We start from the raw sequence: 18,093 nt of genomic DNA, 5'->3' as shown, positions 1-18,093 counted from the left end.
AGTGCCACAGTCTTTGGTTCACTGCGTGGATCCTCCTCTCCCTCCTCAGCCCATAGCCCGAGACTGGGAGGATCGACAAAAACACCACCTGAGCTCCCAGACCCCTAAGCCCCGCTCCCAATTCCCTGTAGCGCCTCACGACCTGGCTGAGGGTGCTCCGAGCCGTGTCCTTGGTGCCCACATGAATAAGGAGCATGTGATAGTTGTCTGTGAGCCAGAGGAGCTAGAGTCAGGGCGGCTAGGAGCTGGAACCAACTTCCAAGGGAAGTGGTGCTGGCTCCTACCCTGGGGGTCTTTAAGAAGAGGCTTGATGACTACCTGGCTGGAGTCATTTGAGTCCAGTCTTTTCTCCTGCCCAGGCAGGGGGTCAGGCTTGAAGATCTACACGGTCCCTTCGACCCAACTGCTGTGATTCTATGAAAGTTAGTTAGGCAGGATCTACCTGCAATGAACCTGTGCTGATTTTCTTTCAGCACTATTTCTATGGCTGGGATCTCACAAACATGATCCTTAATTATTATTTTCCAGCGTTTTCCCAAGGATGGAGGTGAGACTAACTGGCCTGTAGTTACCCGGATCCTCCTTCCTTCCCTTCTTGAAAATAGAGACCACATTGGCCCTTTTCTAGTCCTTTGGGACCTGACCTGAGCACTGTGAGTGCTCAAACAGTCATGCCAGTGGCTCTGCTATGACACTGGCCAATTCCTTCAGCACCCATGGATGTAGTTGCCAGCCATGATGTGATTTAATTTAGCCATGCTGATGTGTTAAGTCAGCCATTGCCTGCCTAATTCAGGTTCGGACCCTTCGTTCATTGTCATCTGACCACGGATATGCTGGCTAGCTGAAGGGTTTTTCTGCTGTTTCGAAGAAATGCAGCCTCAGAGTATCAGCAATAACCCATAATATGGGGCTGTGAAAGCAAAAAACCCTATTGAATTAATCATTGGTAGGCTGATTTATTGAGGACAAATGGTAAAAAAGGCTGGGGTTCTTACAAGGGGGCTGAAGGAGCTGGATCATGGTAGCTAGTCACCTATATAAGATCATGTGAACTATACAGCAGTCAAAACTACCCAAAGCACCCAGAAGTTCAAGCCAATTACAGACTCAGACATTATGCAGCCCAAAAAATTTGAATAGTGCATAAATTTAAGAAAACTGTAAACTGTGTGGAGGCAATTTGCAAACAGGATGGGAAGCTAAATGCAACAAATAACTAATGTGCTGTGCATCATTCTCTCATGTTTGCAAAAGAGTTGTGCAAGCTGAGGCAAACAGACCTGAGATTTCCATTGTTCAGCATCATTTCTTATTGCAAGACTGGTGAAAAAAATAAACAAAATAAAAGCAAACATATGTCTTGCAAAGTCTGGTTCAGCTCTACTGCATGATATTACAGGACCAAATAAATTAAATATCGGAAGGACCTGCTAGGTCCCCTTTTCCAGGAATCCTGCCAAACATTATTTCCTACACTATATTCTCTTATGCTGAGTCCAGTTCTGTTACAAATGTCTCACATAATAGGGCTTCCACACATTACCCTCAGAAAATGATTGCATCATTTAATAAAACTCACTGTTAAAAAGATGAAGACATACTAATAAAAAAAAGAAAAAAAAAAAACAGCTCCTCTGGGGTTTAGGCATGGCTACCATTACAATACAAGGGGCCCTTTTTTTCTGCTAGGCTGCATATTCTTTCATCTCCTTAGTTTCTTCTGCACTAGCTTGATTACAACATGGCCAGTATTAAGCAAAATACAGCTGAGTATTATAAACTAAACATTAATATTATATTCCAGGAATTATATATTAGAAAAAGTTCATCTCCTTTGATCTACTCTTTGTCAAAGTACATTCTTTAAGCCCAACTATTAGGCAATATTATATATCAGTTGTGGCTAATAAGCAGTTGGTTTCTTCCCTGACTGCTTTTCAGAACCGTCACCAGCCTCTCGACAGCTTGCATCGCCGATTGACTCACTAAGCAGTCCTACACTTATTCATCAGTGCTACACGTAATTTGAAAAGCCACAGAAGCTTCTGCTTTTGGGCAGCAATGTCTGTTAATATTGCAAACAGAACGCCCATCCACAATTAAGTCACATCAAGATTAATTTAAAAAGAACATTGTCACTTATTGTCCTTGTCACTTAGGGACTGAGCTGGAAGCAGGGAATTGTGCATGGAAGACTCTAGAGCCGGTGTTAGAAGAGAATTCAGGGATGCTGAACCCCCAGCCCATGGGCCAGATGTGGCCCATAGAGTCATGTCATGAGACCTGCAGGGCTCCCCATGGGTCCAGAAATTCAGTGGCAGTGGAAGTGTTAATTGGCACTCCCTTCTCTTGAAATTTCCAGCCCCATGGGGTGCCCTCCGGGACCAGATAACATGACCCTGTGCACCACATCAGCGCAGTGTGCAGCTGGATCCAGGCAAGCACTCACAGCTCAGCCCCATGAGGAGTGTGACCTGTGGACCACTTCCCCACCACTGACTCAGCACCTAGGGCTGGAAGATTGGCGATCATTGGACTGCATGATCACAAGACAATCCTATGACCTTAAAAACCATGAAAGTCTGAAGGTGGTTTGCATTGTTATAGGAACCAAACATGCTCAGTTTGTATAAAGTCCATGAATAAACCTCCAGAGAAAAGATGCATAAAAATAGATACCACAAACGTGACTTCTTTCCCTCCAAATCCTTCCATCCATACTCACACAACAATTGTTCAATGGCTTTATTCTCCATTTCCCTCCATATGAGGTCATGATGCTAGACATGAGGTCATGATGCTAACCTTTGTGGGAAATCTTGTGGAAGGCAGCTGACTCCTTGCAGATGGCTGGTTTTATCCTATAGACTCTGTAGCTGAAATCATGGCCCTGTTACCATAGGCAGTTTTGCCATTAACTCCAAGAGGACCAGGATTTTACCCTGGCTGCTTTATATGAATAAGGACAGTAGATCTGGGCTGTCAGGAGTTGAACTTTTTAAAGAACCTGAAAATGAATAAAGGACTAATGAGGGCAGTATTTTTTTTTTCCAAAGGGAAAGCTAATGAATAAACTTCTGAACTTTCCCTTCTGGAAATATTTTAGGAACAGAGTCACCTCTGTATGGTGAAAATCCTTAGTGCTATGAATTCAGTACATCTTGTAGAACAGCTCTTTCAGTAACAGTATCCAACTCCAAGGACTGAGCTACATTCCCCCACATGCTAATCAGAATGGATTGCATTCAAATTACCGTTACTAAGACTGCACAAAGCAACTGTGCCTGATTCTCTTCTTACAGAAGTGCAAACCCTGAGTAAGCCCACTGACCCAGAAAGCATTACCCTGATTTAAAATGGGTGAGAAAGAGTAACTGAGAAGTGTGTGTTTTAACTCTCGTTCTCTTAAAGAACAATGCTGTTCTCATTATTGCCTGTTAAAAGGGGTTTTCTGGAACTCTCTTTGGCTAAGTACAAACAGTTAAAAGGCCTGAGGCTGAATCGCAGGGGAGGTGCAAAGCATCCTGGGATTCTGGGGGACTGTGACTTAATTTGAATCTGGATGGGATCTAGGACAGAAGTTCAATAAAGTGCTGCAACCTAAATCACTTCAGTCTGATACTACATCTAGCCAGGTTTATCTTAAACTGACGTCAGCCATTTTGAAAGTGGTTTATGTGCACCGAACTTCTGTAGTGCTACAGATTTAAACAAGTTTCTAATCACTTATACCAGTTTGTAGCCATTTCTGTTCCTAGCCTTTACATCTTATCTGCTTCCATATCAGATACACCTACCCCTACAAGGAGAAAAGTTATTTTTGTTGCTGTAAGCTTGGCTTGAACCTGAATCAAGCCAAGTTCTTTTCTTCCTATGTGCTGTGCAAACTTCTGCCAGCTAATTTGTGCCTCTTGTCATCTCTTTGCATCATTGATATAACTGTATTAGACCAAAATGCCATCTTCAGTGGGGTTGCCACCATGCACCCAACTAAATCTCTGCAGTGGAAGGCAGAAAAGAACTCGGTTCCATCTCTGCTAGTGATGCAGCTCAGACAGCACAAGCAGAGAAGAAACTGGGTGAAAAGCTATTTGTTGTCACTACAGCCAGCAGATCTGACTGAAAACATGCAGGGATTGATTTAGTTGAGAACAGTGATTCCATTTTACACCTTCCCTTCTCAGATAGGAGCTATACACTAATGGTTTGGTAATTTGAATTTGAATGATGTGAATGTGACTCTGAGAATCTGCAATGTGAGAGTGAGCTCTAATAGAATTGTTTGTTCTTTCACTAAAAGGCATTGCAGCTGAGCAAGCCCTGTGAAATAAACAGCAATGCTTCTGGCCATGAGTTGTGGATCTGAGCTCTCTAAGAAAGAAAATCCTTGAAAACACATAAGCTGAAATGCTCTGAGTCATAGAAAGAAATGATCCATATCTATCCTTCCAACTTTTGTATCAGAATGATTGATATTCTACTACTAGGCTTCACGTGAATAGAGAAAACCATAAAACCCCAGATGAAGCTGATGTTCATGTACGTGCAGGAAATGCTAGGGTAAGATTAATGTTTGCATACATCAGAATTAGAATTATATCAGTCCTGACATCCCTAACTAGCATAAAACTTGGCTAGTGAAAACCTCTGCAAATTACCCAGAGGTATCTGGAAAATGATCTTGTAATTACTTACTATAAATTCTGATTGGGTATTCCAGTAGTTGGCATCTAATCTTTTTTTTTTTTTTCTTTTCTCCTTCTTTTTCTTTTTTAGCAATAAATAGGGGAAAAGACCCACTGTGAAAAATAATTCTACTCTGTGTTTATGAACAACTGAAATCAGTTCATTAAATAAGCCTTGTGTATAATGAGGTGATAAAAATACTAATCTTTGGCATAAGACTATTTTATTGTCCCATGTTGCTGAATCCTATAATAGAAAACATGTGACAACATACACTGTACTTCATTAAACAGGGCACTGTTTTTCGCAATATGTGATCATAGGTGGCAAAGTATAAAACAATGCCTTTTCGCTAGAAGTCAGTAACATAGAGCTAGAATCATTCTGTCACCTCTAATGACTGTCCTGTTCCATAAGTGATTGGTAGATAGATGCCTGAAATCCTTATAAGGTATTCTTTGCTGTAATTGCATCAACAGATATCTGCCTGTACTGGATGTCTAACTGAGGGCAAGCAGTGAACAATCCCTAGTCAGGGCTGTCTTCAACCCTAATTTAAAATCCTAGTTACTCGATGGCAGATTTGCCAGGCAAAGACAACAAGATAGGGTCCATAAAGATAACCAGTGGGAGCCCAGTCAAACTTCTGTTTGCACTGGAGGGACTCAGAGGTTTCAACCAAGTTAATACCCTTTTGCACCTGATTGTCTGGGTACAAACACAGGAGATGGAGGCATGTCCCCAAACACTTACACCCTAAGTAGACAGTGGGTGAGTCTACACAAGATGCTTTATTGTGCAGTAGCATAGTTTACTGCACAGTAAGCATGCACATCTACACATGCACATGCTTACTGTGCAGGAAATTTCACTAATCAAAAGTAAATTCACTACCTGCAAATGGAAGTAGCAAATTTACTTGCAATTTGTTACTGTGCACTAGCGCTTGTGTAGACGCCTGACCAGAAGCAACTCTGCTCCTGGTCAGCTGACCAGCAGGGAGCAGGAGATTGCTCCCTACCTCCCAGAGCTCTATCATTGGAGCTTTGGTGGGGAATATGTCCCCCCGCCCCAGCAGCAGGGAACTCCAAGCCCCTGCTCCAGCTCCATGACAATTGAGGCACAAGGCTTGAAAAGAGCTCCCTGATGCTGAAGCAGGGGGAGATTGTCCCTGCCCTAGCAGTAGGCAACCAGTCCCCACCACCCCACCAGGGGTAGGAAGCAATATCCCAGCTCTGCCTAGGAGAAAGCTATCTGGGCCCCAGGAAGCAGAAGCAGTTTGCTGACGTTAGCAGCAAATCTTGTCCCACATCTCTACATGTGTAGATGCCTACCTGGGACAATTTACTCATGAGTAAACTGCTCCCAGATCTAATGCACATATAGACACACCCAGTGAGTGGGAGAAGGGAGCAGTTCCTCAACTTTGCTGAACAGGAAATGGCAGAAGAGAGAGATTAAGGGACTTGTCCAATGTTACAGAGGAATTTGGGGTAAAGCTGGGAAATATCAAACCCAGACCTCTTAAATCATAGTCCAGTTCCTGGGCAACAGCCTCTGCCTCACTCTAAATTAAGTAAATCACCTTAAGTGACAGAAATATCTATTAAAACAAAAGGAACTGGTTTTTATGGAAGACAAACAACCTGCAGTGAAACCCAACTTCAGGTCTCAGCGTTACCTATGAACTCTGAAAAATGGCAATGATAGCTTCTAAGCCAGTGATTTTCAACCAGGGTGGCCTTGAGATCCTTTCAGGGATGCTGTGGGGTTCTACACAAAGCTAGCACTGTGAGGTGGGCAAACATGATTCACAAGATAAACCCAGAGATTTCAAATAGGAGTCCACAATATTAAAAACATTCTAACCTGTTGTGGTCTTTGAGTTTTTGCAGCACAAGAATTGCTCTATATTTTTATGCAGTTGAAAATTGGTGAAAACCCCACCTCATGGCCTCCCTCGACTCCCTCCCCCTCTAGCTTAAGATGGACAAACCCAGCCGGGAGCACCCTCCCCTCCTGCCCACCCCCCCCTTCTCCCACTCCCCATCCTGCAGACAGCACCAGAGCTGGGAGGTGGGTGGGGTCAGGGACAAGCTACAAGCAGGTAGCCTCTCTCCACTGGATCAGCTCCAAAGTGGAACTCGAGCTCTAGCCCCCAACCCAACAGCAAATGTCTGTTGGGTCAGGTGGTCACTCTAACTCATGGCGCTTTCTGTGAAGTGCCATGAATTACAGCAGGGAGCTGCACATCTGTCAGCACCCTGGAGCCCTACATACAGCTGTTGTCCTGGAGGCAGGACTGAGCATTACCTCTCATTAAGTGTGCTGTTACTCAAAGGGGCATGAACAAACAGCAGAGCAGCTTGCAGGTGGCTGCCCTCTCAATTAGGCACAATTACCTGATTGGCAACAGGGCCCAGATGTTTATTATAAGAGCAGGGCTCTGAGCAGTGGGCCAGCAGTCTATTGCAAGCAGCTGAGGACAGGACATCACCTGGCTGGAGCTGTTGCTCATAACATCTTGGAAGTATGAGGCAGGAACTATGGGGAAGGTGGAGTCCCATAGTCCATGACCTGGGGTGGGATGGTGTGGTGGGGCTGCCAGTGGTAGAGCAGTCTCCAGGAAATGCCACACCTTTGTCTCCCCAGTAAAGAGCAAATATGGAGCGCCAGATAGCCTCAGCCCCTGCTGCCTTGTGGGTGACCCCTGAACACACCCCAAAGACAAAGCTAGGACCCAGGTTCACAGTGAGGCAGTACCCAGGCTCACTGCAAGTCCTCAGGTATAAGAAGGATCTGGGTGTGAGGCTGCATGGAGTGTGGCCCTGATCCCCTGAGGGAGCTGTATGTATGGCTCAGTGTCAGACAAGGGATGAGGCCCCAGTGTGGGGCCATGAGGGGATCAAGAGGGTCCCATGATGGGCAGGGAAAGGGAGGGGCTGGGAGCCCTAAGTAAATGAGATTGTGAGCCCAGTGTGAGGACATGGGAGTGAGAGCCCCAACATGAGGCACTGGAGTGCAGATCCTAGTGTGAGAACACTGGATTATAGGTTGGGCATTAGGCCATGTAAACTTAGGCCAGGTGTTAGGCCTTGGCCATCTATGAGGCATGGGACACGGTATAAGGGGAGGTTCAGAGCCATGCATAAAGGCCCTTGTCATCAGGGAAAGTAAATGGGAGCCTCCTGCCTTGTTACCAACTTTCAATTGTTTCATCCAAGGCGTGACAGGCAAGGTAGGTGTGCCAATGACTTGACTGACCCTGGGACACCGACATGTTACATGTGCCAAAGTGAAAACACCCTCTAGTTATACCAATTACAGTGTGCTGGTGTTTCACAAAGCTGATGTGACCTGTGGTGAGTTCAAAGAATTGGCATCTCCTTTGGTATCAGTTATTGGCATATTCACCTAATATTTTCTTTGTTCCATCCTCTGTTCCTTGGGGAGGAGACAACTTTGATATTCCCCAGGTCTAGTGCTCCAGGAATGCCTCATCATGGTATGTCCCACCAAAGTGTCCTGACCACCACCAGCCATCCACCCACAGATAGATTGTACCAGCACAGTGGGTCTTCAGGAGCTGCAGAGCCCATGTAGAAGCTGTTGCTTCCCCTTTTCCTAGGGGCCAACGCAGAGGGCATCGCTAGCAGTAGGGGGCAAAGTGAGGTGTTCCCTCCCTCTGGCAACCGCAGGCTGCTGCATTGTCCTTCTGAAGCTATTATAAGCTGATCTCAGTGAATGCAACCCTGAGGTTGCCCCAAGTACAGGCAGGGGATGGCCCAGTTCATGGCAACCTAGATACAGATTGGAGCCACATTCACACAGCTGCTCCTCTACTGACACTAAACAGCTTTCAGGCTCAGCTGGGAATTAGTCCCAGATAACCTGTGAATGGAGGAGAGCTGCATCCCCAGCACTTCCTCAGGGCTACCTGCAAGGGACTTCCTTTCAGGACCTCCTGCAAGGGTTGCATTCAAGACAACACTGGTAGAACAGCAATCAGGTTGGCTCCTACATGCCCTTCTCTTTGAGCTCCATTTCCACCCACTTCGGAAAGGATTGACTAAATGCTAGATGCAGTTTAGGTGCCAGGAGAACACAGAGCAGCTCCTTCCCAAACCACCAGTTGTTTCTACAAGGGCATCAGCCTCATCTGCATGCATATACACATGTGCCTACCATCCCTTCTCTTCAAACATGTTTTTTTCCCTTGTACTGGTCTTACCTGCTCTCCTAAACTCCTGCCCATAAACACTGCATGAGCTGTGCAAATCTGCCCTTGATGAGGCATTTCTGGCCACCTCCTTTTGGGCCTTCTGACTTCTTAGCGATTGCATCCTGATGCCAAGGCTCTAAACTCCCAACTCTGCAGTCCGTAATTCAATCCGCATTGTGCCATTTCCCTATCGTGTCTTCAGTTAGTGGATTTGCACATTTAATTATTATGTCATTATTCTAAAACCACCCAAAGAAGTTAACAGGGAGACAAAACCTTATGACAATAAGCTTCAAATTAAAGCGAGAACATTGAGTCTACGTCATAGACCAACGTGTCTTACAAGAGAAGAATTGTGCTGTGGTGTTTCTGTGTCAGTGGCTTCTCAGTGTAGAGCTCTCCAGGCCAAAGAAAATTGAAGTTTTCATCTCAAATGACCAACAAGAACAACGGGGAGAGGCCAAACTGAGGACAAGGATAAGTGCTTTTTCCAAATGCTGCCAGAATGCCCTGAAAGAACCTGGAGGTTTCTGAACTCTTGGGGATGTGTTGTTTAGTAGTGCAGAGATAGTGCCATATTACTTTAATTACTTTGGCCCCAAAATCTGTGGGAGAAGTGCCTGTTTTGGGGATTATTTTAACCAGTGATCTAAGGAACAAGAATAGTAAAAGGACAGAAAGAGAAGAAAGGAGGAATAAAAAAGGAAGGAAAATGTAGGAAATTAGAAAGAAGTGCAATCCTTAGCAATCCTTCAGTGCCAAGTTATGTTTTTGGTACAGGTATATGGTACCAAAAACATAGGTACCAAATGCCTGTACCAAACACGGGACGATGGTCCCAATTCTGCAGCAAATGCTATATGTAGACAGACCTTTATAAATGAGAGCTGGGTGCATTTTCTTGTTTACCAGATAGTAAATTCACCAAAAGCTGATGTCACCGAGCAACAAAAGTATTCTCAAAACCAAAATAGATTTGGCAAATTGTTCACCTGAAAAAAAAAAATGAGGGGAGAATTTGAAAATTTCAAAACACTGAATTATGACAGTGCACAATGAACTATCTGATTTTGAGGCTTCTGGTTCAGAACTCGCTGCATTGTGCATTGATACAGGGGGTCTGCCCCATGCAAAAGTCACAAGAGTTTGGGCCTAGAGATATACCTGCCTCCCGAAATGGCTTTTTGTGCATTGACTTCTTATTCTCTGTCTGGATGGAATATTTTAAAAGTTGAGCGGAGAAGGAGATAGAGGTAGAGAGAAAACAGGTTTATAAAGGCATTGAACTATCCAAAACCATAAATAAAGGTTTTGTTTCAGTTCAAAGAAAATGCATGCTATTAAACCAAACATAATTTTTTCTTTTTCTTTTGTTTTTGGTTGTTCTAAAAAAGAAAAACGTAATGTCAAAAATTCGGTCTGGGTTTGATCCAAGCTGAGGCCAATACAGGAGGAGGGCTCCTCTAGACGTATGGGACTGCTAATACTTAGCAATAAAAGGACGCGCCTGCTCACAACTCTAAGGCCTGTTCCCAAAGACACTGGAGGTCTTGGCAGAGCTGACACATAGCATTTCCTTTTGCAGGCCACGTTTATCTCTTTTTTTAATTTCTTTTTTTAATACTATTGTTTTTGCCTGAGGAGAGTAGCATCAGGTGAGAAGGAATAAACAGGCTTTTAAAATGAGGTCAGATGGTCTGAACATCTTGGTAGTTTTTCAAAGTAATTCTCAAACCAATAGGGGATAAAAACCTCTAGCAAAGAAAAAATATAGCTACCAAATAAATTGTCTGTGGTCTGCAGTGACCTTACAATTCAGAGAAAATATGCAGCAAGTGACTATTTGGCCAGTATCATTTCAATTTCTCAGAGATTTCTTCTCCCTTATAACAAATGAGATAATTTAATAGATGCTTGGGCTCCTCCCACCCCCCACCTTTCTTTCTCAAAACATTCACGTACTCATTTATTTCCAGCTGCTAACTGTCAGTGTGAGATATGCTTTCAAAAGTACCTAAGTGATTTAGGAACGCAAATCCCAGAGAAACTCTCTTTTTGTTTTCTTTTTTGGCACAACCTCTAGTTTTCTTTGTTTATGCTTTCTACAATAATGGGCTTTTTCAGCTCTATTCTATTTCAATTCCTCTAACGATGTGGCCACTTGTCTCAATGTCAGTATCTGTCTTCATGTTACCGGCGATTTTTCTTTTTCCCTTTTCTGCTGGAGAACTGTTCTGTTCGCACTTTCTCCCTGTCACCATGGCAACCTGGAAACGGGAAACAAATTAAACTTCTCTAATTTAGCCAAACTTTGTTCACGGTGGCTCGCTGCAAATTTGCATGACGTCAGCGTGGGCAACGGCGACGAGGATGCTAGGGGAGTATCTGGCTGGCCACAGCCCCTCTCCCTCGCCTAGGTCTTCATTGCCAGACAGCCGGGCAGGCTCTGAAATGCTGCTCAGCATCTTCTTCTGCAGAGCATTCCCGTGGGAATCCTGCTCGCTTCTGCACGGCCCTCCCTGCTCTCCGTCCTCTGCTAATCAGCACGGCCCCTATTTTGTGTCCCCTTTCCCTGCACGGGCGGTGGCGATCGCACACCCTCCCTCGGCTACAGGAGGACAGCAGCTGTCCCAGACAGGTGCCGCGCACCTGAACAGGGGCTCGGTTGCCAAGGCAACCAGATGTGTAAAATTGAGAGCGGCCATGTTTCTTCCTCTTCGTAACGCTCGGGCTCCCGGGCCAATAAAACAGCCTGTCTCAAAGGACATTATTTTTATTCACAAGCAGCCTATCGCAAAGGGCCGTTTCCTCTTCTCCTCTAAGATGATTTTTACCTGCTCAAGAAGCATTAGCATCTTGCTGGCTGGCCTCAGCTTCCCACGTCCGAATCTGTCCAAATCCCCCTGCTCCCAACAGACTGGGCAAACGACTGCGGCGATACAGCCGCGTGTCCTGGCTGTGAGCAGCGTGAGCCAAAACGCCTCCTCTATCTGTGCCAGAAGGAGGAAGGCCAGCTGCAAAGAAGCGCTGGCAGCTGCGGGAAGGCCAGTGCGATGGCACTAAAGGCCGCCTGGACGAGGAGGGGAGAACAAGAGGCCTCTTGCTCTGAGCCCCGAGCTGCATCTCATTTCCTTTGCTGAGAGAGATGGATTTAAAAGCGAGGAGAGACGCTTGCAATCATCTGGTCTGCCTGCTTGCATAAGACAGACCCGTCACCGAGGCACTTATTTGTTCTTATCAAAGAGAAACGTAAAAAAAAAAGAAATAAGGATAAAATAATAAGCCACTGGGCAGGGAGCATCTCTGCTCCTGGGGGAAAATAGAAGTAAAACTTACACTGGAACGTGCTACTGATGAACGGGGTTTGCCCCATGCAGAAGTAACAAAAGTTTGGGCCTAGCAACATCCCTGCCTCCCAAAACGGCCCAGGACATGCTGACTCCTTATTCCCAATACAGCTGGAGCGGTTTACTGAATCGTCTGCTTTCCTGAACTGGATTCTGCCTCTGAGTTTGTCTCCGTGGACTGTGACCGCCTGCCCCCCGCATCCGATCGCTCCGGCAGTCACCAGTGCCCACGGACCCCCATCCTTCAACGAGAGCGAGCCCCCCACAGACATCCCCCAAGCCAGGAACATAAATTGCACAGTTAGGATTGTAAACGGTTGTTTGGATCGTTAAAGGCCCGCAGGCTTGTGGGTGAATGAAACGCATTGCTTTTGAACTAGTCCTGCAATATTTTCAGTCTCTGGTTTATTTAAATGTGCGTCGTCAGTCAATGCAAGAGAACAAGGACTTTAAGAAATCTATGAGACCATTATAAATACTTAATAAGAGAAATGCTGAAGGAGGTGAGCCTTGGAGAGCTGAGAAAGACTGAGTTCTGCTCCAGTTGTAATCTCTTTTCTTGACTTGTCCTGTGAAGTTGAAGAACCACTTCACCCACAGTACAGTGGGCAGCCGACAAATTCTTCTTTGCCTCAGGCCAGGAGTTTTGTTAACAGAAAGGAACAGGCTGAATCTCATTTTTCTGCTTCTTCCTAGGTTACTAATTCCTGTTCTGTGAAGTGTCAAGTCCCTGAGCTCCCGAAGGCAGTGGGGTCTGAGGGCATTCAGCACTTTGCTAGATTAGGCTGTTTTGATCAATCATTTCTGCATTTGTAAAATGCAACTACAAGGAGGGGTGCCCAGACCATGAATTAAACTACAGGACACTTTGAAAAGCCTGCCCCATGCAGCCTGCTTCCTATACAATAGCTTTAGAAATAAATGGAAAACAGAGCAAGCCCTCTTTTTGCCCTTTAAAAGGACAAAGAAGACCTAGAAAGAGGTACAGAGAAGGACAAGGAGGATGCTCAGGGGTTTGGAGGGACTTCCTCATGAGGAGAAGCTAAAGAGGGTAGGACTTTTCAGCCTAGAGGGACACCTGTTAGAGATTTAAAAAATATTAAATAGGGCAGAGAAAGTAAATGGAGATTTATAATTTAGTCTCTCTGTAAATTTTAAAACATAAAATGAAACGACTAGATAGCAGGTATAAAACTAACAAGAAAAAGGTCTTTTTCACTCAGTGAATAATTAACTGGTACAAATCTTTGCCGCTGGCCTTTGATGCACTGAAAGATCCTGGGCTCAGACCCATCACAGACTCCTATAAACATCCCCAAATAAGGGAGGCCACTGGGGACACAGCAAGTAATTCCCGGGGACAAATAAAGAGAAAAAAGGGATGGCGGTGAGATCATCCTAATATAATAAAAGCCTTGTCTGTGTCTGTCTGTCCATCCGTAACGCTCGGGGCAAATGGGCATGCGCTGCCGAGAGGGCGGGCGCCAATTGCCTGGCCCCAGTGGGCGCGGGCACAACTTTGCACTAGGCTCAGGGGAGTGAGAGGACACGGTCAGAGGCAGGGGGCCCCCACATGCCACGCTTCCCACCCCACCCCAACAGCAGCCAGCAGGGAGGGGAGCGGGAAGCAGGGGCAGGGTAATGGCGGTGGCCCGCTATCACCACCACCACTGCCAGACGGGCTTTGGGAGGTGGGGCTGAGGCTGCAATGGGCTGATCCTGGGGCAGGGGAGGGCTGCGCTCAGGCTGGGCCAGGCCACGGTACACTCAGAGCCTCCAGAGGCGACACCAGGGACACAAGGGGGGCACGTGGCCCCTCGTCTGTGCACGAGGCAGGGGTGACTGCAGCTGTGGCCTTGGCTCCATCTCTGCTCCCTGCCTCGCTGCCACTGCTTTGACAGCAGCGTGGCACTGTATGGGTCCTGCTCCAGGGCGGGGCAGGCAGTGAGGCAAGTGTGTGTGGCATGTGGCATGTGTGGCTGGGTGTGTGACTGTGTGCAGTATGTGGCTGGGTGTGCAGTGTGTGGCACATGGCTCTGTGTGTGTGTGTGTGTGTGTGTGTGTGTGGCATGTGGCTGTGTGTGTGTATGGCACATGGCACATGGCTGGGTGTGTGTGTGGCATGTGGCTGGGTGTTTGGGTGTGACTGGGTGGGTGGGTTTGGGCATGTGGCTGGGTGTGGGTGTGTGTGGGGCAGGTGGATAGGTGGCTGGATGGGTGTGTGTGGTATGTGGCATGTGGCTCATGTGTCTGAGGTGTGGTGGGGTGCACGGGGCTGGACGCAGAGTGGAGGAGTGGGAAGTTGCATGTGGCCAGATGTGAAGTGGCGGCCGTGCAGGGTGGTGGGTGGCAGCACTCTGTCCCCTCTGCCCACCCATCATCCTTGATGGGCACTTTACTTGTAGGTTAATAACAAAGGATGCAACAGGGGACACTGAGGAAAACACACAGGCCAGAGCCCACTTCCCCCAAAATGAGTTGAGAAAGCCTACAGACACCAACCAGTGAAGCTTTTCCTTGAGATATGGGTGGAGGAGTGACAGGAAGACACCCCCTCACCTCCTTCCTGGTCTGACAGATGGCCAGCTTGGACAGTGCCAGGAGGAGGTTGACCAGGAGGTCCTGTAGCTTCATGGGGCTGTGGATGGGGTGTGCATAAAAGAAGAGGCACGGGGAGAAGTGCAGCCAGAATCTCAGCAGGAAATTCAGGAGGAGACAGAAATGGGGCACCAGTTTGGCACACTCGAGGTAGATGTGCACTGTGATCTCCCTCTGCTGGCAAAAGGGGCACATGTCAGGGGTGTCCATAAGGCACACTAGATACACACCCATGGTGACAGCTCCATGAAGGAGCCACCAGCTGAGGTCCCTGGCTCATGGGATCATGGTGGAGTTCAGATTGATCAGGGCAGGGTGGGAGGACAGGAAGATGGAGCATGCAGAGCAGGAGTGTGTAGAGCTGGCAGCGATAGGCTGGTCAGAGGCGGATGAGCTTGGTATCCCTCAGCCCGCTAAGATGGGGCAGGTGGACTTCATGGTCCATTTCTCAACAGTCTCTCTGGTGGAAGCTCACTCTGGCTGCCACCACTGGACCAACCTTGCTCCTTGGGCACTCCGCGCCATCCACTCTGTTCTCCCCACCCAGGGGCAGGACCCATGTGACCGGGCACATAGCCAAGTGCTTGGGATGGGGCCATAGTTGGGAGCGAGACTGATGGGCAGGGCTGGGGAGACCCTGGGATTTGGTGGGGCAGGGCTAGGGCAGAGCTATGATTCTCTGCCTGTACAACACTGCAATGACTGTGGGTTTGGTGGGCAGGGGTATGCAGAGAATGGATCACAACTCTGCCATAGGCCCACACTATCACTATCCCAAGATCCTGGCTCCCCACCCAGCCCTGTGTCCTACCTGGACAGTCTCCATGGGGACCCCAGGAGCCGCACAGGCAGGGGTGCTAGGAAATGGAGCCCAGCTTCTGGCCAGATCTACCATTTTTCCTTCCCCTGATCTAGTCTGACCCCCTGCAAAAGCTGGACCAAGGAACTTGACCCTGTGATTTCTGCACCAGGTCCTTAATACTCCTCCCAGCCTCATCCAGTTTATTGCAATCTCATAGAACACTGTAAGCTTCGTGTGGAAAGAACAGATCCCATGGTTAAGGTACTGGATGGAGACTCAGATCTGGGTTCAGTCCCTGTCTGTCACAGACTCCCTTTGTGACCTAGCCCTGAAACCTAGAGCAAGCCAGTCATTCCCTTTATGCCTCAGTTCTCCACCTGTGAAATGGAGATGGTACTTAATCTCCCCCGTTATCTATTTAGACTGTGGCCTCTTTAAGGTTGGGCCCTTCTCTTACCACTACCATCAGCTGAGGCCTTGTAATACTGTTATCATAGAGATAATGGCAATGCCATGCCAGCTACACATACCTCTTTGGGTGCTGCATTTTGGAAGAAGTGCCAAGTCCCTGTTCTCTTTCACTGATTCTGTATTATGTAGTCCCATCATTGCCAGACTTTCCTGCTGTTATGGCATAGAGCTCTTTGGAGAAAGAAGCAGATTTTGTTTGGTTCAGAAGATCTTTAGGTAGTCAAATGAGCAGGGCCTCTGTGATTTAATTTCCTTTGCTTCGTTGGTTTGGATCCAACAGTTTGAATCTAACAAATGTGTGTTTGATCATTTGTGAACGTATCACTTCAGTTTTGATTCTACTTGCTATTCCAGGCTGATACATAGCACTTTTTCAGTTTCCACAGCATAAGAAGCTTCTTCATTGAGAACAGAGGATATCTAATATCAATGGAGGGGGTTATATTTGTAACATAGAGGTTCTATCCAGTATAACGATAGGGATTGACTTATCCCAATAGATGCATTTTGATGACCAAACCATTCTGAAAACCTTTCTCCTTATTGTTAAAATATGACAACCTCAAACTCCATAGGGAGAATGGACAAGGCATATCAAATACTCTTGGCGTATGTCTACATGTGATGTTTACTGAGGAGTGCCTAATTAGCACCATAGTAAAACACCAGTGTCTGCATGTGTGATGCTGTTAGGAGGGAATAAAGTAATTAATTGTGCTGTAGGATAGTACTGTCAGACATAAGTACTATTTTATTTATGGGAAAGCTATTTTCTTTATTATGGAGCATGTGTAGCCACTGACTGGGTTGGCTGAGGCATAAGGGTGCTTCAGTGTGGGTGCTGCCTGCTGGCTAGCCCTGCACTCAAGCACCCTCATGCCCCAAGGCAAACCCCCCACAGCACATTGAGCCGGGGGAGGGGGCACCCCCAGGCTGGCAGGACAAACCCCAGGGATCCCCTTCCAGGCAGGGCTGTACCACCCTGGCTCCATGTGCCGAAGTCCTGGGCACACATGCAAACAGCAAACCTGGGAAAAATAAACTCTGGCACAATCTGCACCGGAGTTTATTCAGGCATGCTAATCGCATGTATAGATGCACCCTTTGGATTATTTTACCCTAAGGCTAGGGACAGACATTCAAAAAGCCTGAGCCTGAATTGATTCAATCTTTGCAGGATAGTCTAAGCTGGGTAGGCTGAACCAGTTTGAAACCAGACAGACATTCTCTCTAGTGGGCAGTGCAGTGCATGCATCTATTAATGATACGGAGCTTTTCAATCTTCCTCCCTGCTTCAGCATACTGTCTGCAACAAACTGACAGGTAGGCAAGTCATCTGGGGCCTGATAGTAATAACAATCTTTATCACCAAATTAGCAAAACAATGACCTCTCTCCATTTCTTCAAACTTTTAAAGACCCTACCAGCTGACCTGCTGATTAACTCCAAGCAGCCCTAAGCAGTCATTGTTCTGCCTGCCTGCCTCAGTGAAATTGGAGAGAGACACACACACAGATACCTCTCTTAGCTAGCATACCATATGCCTAGGGCCTATGGGGCTGGGGTCTGTGCTGTGGGAGATTGGAGGGAGGGAGGGAGAAGGGGATTTAGCTAGCAGAGTACATGGTCCATGCTGTGGCAGAGAGGAGGAAGGGATCCCTACTTAAGCAGTGAGTGGTGAGGAGGAGGGGAAGCCAGCAGACCCTGCTCTGCTTGCAAGTCTCTGCCAGAGCACAGGGGAGGGGCCAGCCTTGCTGTGGAGCAGAGAGCTCCACCTTGCCCAGAGAGCATGCTGGGATGCTGGGGGAGTCTGATTTAACTTAAACCAGCAAGAGGTCTGGGGCATACATTGCATAAACCGATTTGAGCCAAATCAGTTAAGTCTGATACTACATTCAACCACCTTTCCACCATTTTCAGACTGGGTTAGGGGCACTGAACATCTGTTCTGTTACAGGTTTAAA

General features: G+C 46.9%; 1 long non-coding RNA gene across 1 annotated transcript in view; it reads left to right on the top strand.

Moving 5' to 3' along the window:
- Nucleotides 1-17,663, top strand: part of LOC109321016 — a 21,336-nt gene extending 3,673 nt beyond the window's left edge. Inside the window, exons 2-3 of the long non-coding RNA XR_002103934.1 lie at nt 1,770-1,773; nt 17,580-17,663. This is a non-coding gene — a long non-coding RNA (uncharacterized LOC109321016). The remainder of the gene's footprint in view (nt 1-1,769; nt 1,774-17,579) is intronic.
- Nucleotides 17,664-18,093: the final 430 nt, after the last annotated feature.

This window comes from Crocodylus porosus, unplaced genomic scaffold (genome assembly GCF_001723895.1).
Source record: "Crocodylus porosus isolate Cpor-Errol unplaced genomic scaffold, CroPor_comp1, whole genome shotgun sequence".
Taxonomy (NCBI): domain Eukaryota; kingdom Metazoa; phylum Chordata; order Crocodylia; family Crocodylidae; genus Crocodylus; species Crocodylus porosus.
The sequence above is the reverse complement of the archived record's forward strand: the minus strand, read 5'-3'. Positions and strand labels throughout refer to the sequence as shown.